Source organism: Octopus bimaculoides, chromosome 24, assembly GCF_001194135.2.
Source record: "Octopus bimaculoides isolate UCB-OBI-ISO-001 chromosome 24, ASM119413v2, whole genome shotgun sequence".
NCBI lineage: Eukaryota > Metazoa > Mollusca > Cephalopoda > Octopoda > Octopodidae > Octopus > Octopus bimaculoides.
Window position 1 is genome coordinate 19263393 of NC_069004.1, and position 3142 is coordinate 19266534.

The 3142-nt window shown below is 37.8% G+C and overlaps 1 long non-coding RNA gene across 1 annotated transcript in view; it reads left to right on the top strand.

Annotated features, from left to right (window-relative positions):
• The first annotated feature begins 1438 nt into the window (after window positions 1-1438).
• Window positions 1439-3142, top strand: part of LOC106878650 (uncharacterized) — a 2339-nt gene continuing 635 nt past the window's right edge. The window contains exon 1 of the long non-coding RNA XR_001410525.2: window positions 1439-1649. This is a non-coding gene — a long non-coding RNA (uncharacterized LOC106878650). The remainder of the gene's footprint in view (window positions 1650-3142) is intronic.

Sequence of the window (3142 nt, forward strand, 5' to 3'; positions counted from 1 at the left end):
AATCCTTCGAATTTCTCCATCCATCTTAAAAGACTTGTTCTTACAGGTGATAATTGTTTGTTGCTCATCAAAAGGTAATCTTTATAACCAACTTAACATGGGTGTCTTATACTGCATTATTAACCCAAAGAGATCCTCTCATACAGGCGTTTGGTGCATAAAAACACACGCATAGCTCTTAGTAAATAAGAATCGTTTGTCATGGGGGGGGGGGCTTTCTCGTAGATATAAATATCATATGTGAGGGGACGTGGTTTAGTGGTTAGGGTATTTGGCTTGAGGTCATCGTAAGTTCGATACCTGGCAGCGTGTTGTATCCTTGAGCAAGACATTTTATTTCACGTTGCTCCAATCCACTCACCTGACAAAAATGAGTAGTTCCTGTATTTCAAAAGGCTAGCCTTGTCACATTTTATGCCTTCATGTATCTCCCTGAGAACTACATTAAGGTTACGCGTGTCTGTGGAATTCTCAGCCACTTACACGTTAATTTCACGAGCGGGCTGTTCCGTTGATCGGATCAACTGGAACCCTTGTCGTCGTAACTGAGGGAAAGTCAGTTCTAGTTAAACTCTATCCTTTGCAGACAACAACAATTAAAACTGTGTGTGTATGTGTGTGTTATCTTCTACTTGTTTCAGTTTGTGGCTATGGGTTTTACTCGAACGAATCGACACCCATCTTTCTTTTTTGCCAAACCACCATGTCACAAGAATGTGGAGTGGATAAACGAAAAAGTGAGGCACTCAACACATTCTGCAGGAGTCACAAATACTATTATTTAAAAATTAAAAAAAAGCTTGATTCGGCCTCTTGCAACTTAAAGTTTCGTAGGTTCGTCACTGGAACTCAGTACGTCAAGCTCAGACGAGCCTGGTTCCTGCGACACAAGAGACCGAATCAAACTGTATTTTAATAATAATAATAATAATAATATGTGTATATATTTGATGAATGCCATGAGGCATGAAAGTATACTAGCCTTTATATATTTAATACTCAATATTTCATATATTCAATAAGACATTCAATACTTCATTTCATTTTACTATTCATATTATATATTCCATATTCTATATCCCACATTAATTTTATAAGAATATAAATAAAACATAAAAAACAGACGCAGTTGGAACTCTTTTAAATAATATATATATATGTACACACACACACACTTGTATGTATGTGTCTTTGTATTCATGATTATCCCCACTATCATTGCGCTTGACAACCTGTGTTGGTTTGTTTACGTCCCCGGCATAACAGACCGATAGAATAAGTACCAGACTTAAAAAGAAAACAAGCCCTAGGATCGATTCTTTTTTTTACTAAAACCGTTCAAGGTAGTGTTGCAGTTTGGCCGCAATCCAACGACTGAAATAAGTAAAAGATAAAAGTTATTTGAATGGCGCAACTGTCGTTTGTATTTTGTTTCTTTGTTTTCTTCCTTTTTAATATAAGTATGTTCAGCAAGGTTCTGTTTTCTTGCCATCATTAATTACAGTGAGTTTAAAGAGATCGCATCAAATCTAGAGGCACAAATGAACAATGAGAAAATATAGAGTTAACAAAGGATATCACGTTTAAAGGAAAACGTTGGCTTAGTAACCGTCCTGACTGAGGCTCTTTACCAACAGTTGGACATAAATGTAAGTAGGGCAGTAAGTGCTTTTGACTCTCTTTCTTTCATTGCATATGTCTATGTGTTGTCATGAGCTTATTTTCTGTCGATTGTATTGAGCTGGTCAATGAAGACATATTTCGTTGGTTGAGTGAATCATAACTGAAGCAAACTCACGAACGTTTAATTTGATATTTATTGCCGGATATAATGGTTTTCCGTGTCGATAAATTACAATGAACAATATTGATCATTGTTGATTGGGAAAGAGAAAAACCGCACCATGTCAGTAAAGGTTGGGACATTGTATGAATGTCTGGATCTATCTGTCCGAGAGCCTGGAATTGTCAGTGTAAAATATACAGAACCGTCTGCACGACAAGAGTGGATATGCGATTCAGTCAGTTGCCTTCAACATTCAGCAATTAATGAAGCACCAAAAACGGTTTTTATAGGAAACAAGAAGTCAAATTATAGAACTTTCGAGAAAATCATATCACGCCACAGCCTCGCGCTTATTTGTCGATTTATTGACCGATTACATGAAATTGCAGTGGTTCACTCGTGATATGTGACCGAGTATCTAGCGATTAGGTTTTGAATCCCCGCTACAAATAGTCTTCTCCCAGTTCTTTACATGAAACCATAAAAAAAAAAACGAAATAATAAAACAGAGAGCTTGCATAAAAATACAATGGGCCAACACAAGTACAAAAAGAGCAAGAATCAATGCTGAAAGAATATCTATGTAACAATGATAAGTCCATAAGATATGCAAAGTTCTGGAGTTAAGTATTGGTGGTTGACCCTATTAAAGGCTTTCGACTGATTCAAATTGGTAGGGGCCCCATCCATTTTAGGTTCTTTAGCCACCGTATCTCCGATGTATCGATATGAGGTGGACAGATCTGATTGAGGTTGCGCATATTTGCACATCGCCAATCAAACTCTCGATGGCAAGAGCCAATCTCTTCGCTAACACCGTGACCAATTTTTTGAAATCTGCTAAATCTATCACATGAGCCCATCAAGCAGCTTTCGTCCCCGCATGTCTTAGAATACATGCCTCAACTCTGACAATGCAATCTTCATACTTCGCGTTTATGAAATGGTTGAAAGCCAATCTCGCTGCAAGCACGTCAGTTGCGATGTCTTTCCTAAGTACTTCTTCAAAGTTTCTAACTACGTTTCCCTCTATTCTATTTCTTTCTATTGTTACAACCATACGAAACCTAATTGGTTCTAGTCTAATTGCCCTTTTTAGAGCAAACCATTTCCTACTGGTGATTGACGCCGTTAACGTCTGCTTAATTCACTGATCCAATCTCTATAAGCTTGGCATACCAGGACTGATGCATTCAGCTTCCAATAACTGGGTCCCTACCTACAAAACCGATCTAGAAGTCGATAAATTAAGTACCAGTGAAACAATGGAGTCGATGTAATCGACTATTCCCCTCCCCAAAAATATCGTGCCTTGTGCCTTTAGTAGAAAGGCTTATCTCTCTTTCTCTCTCTCTC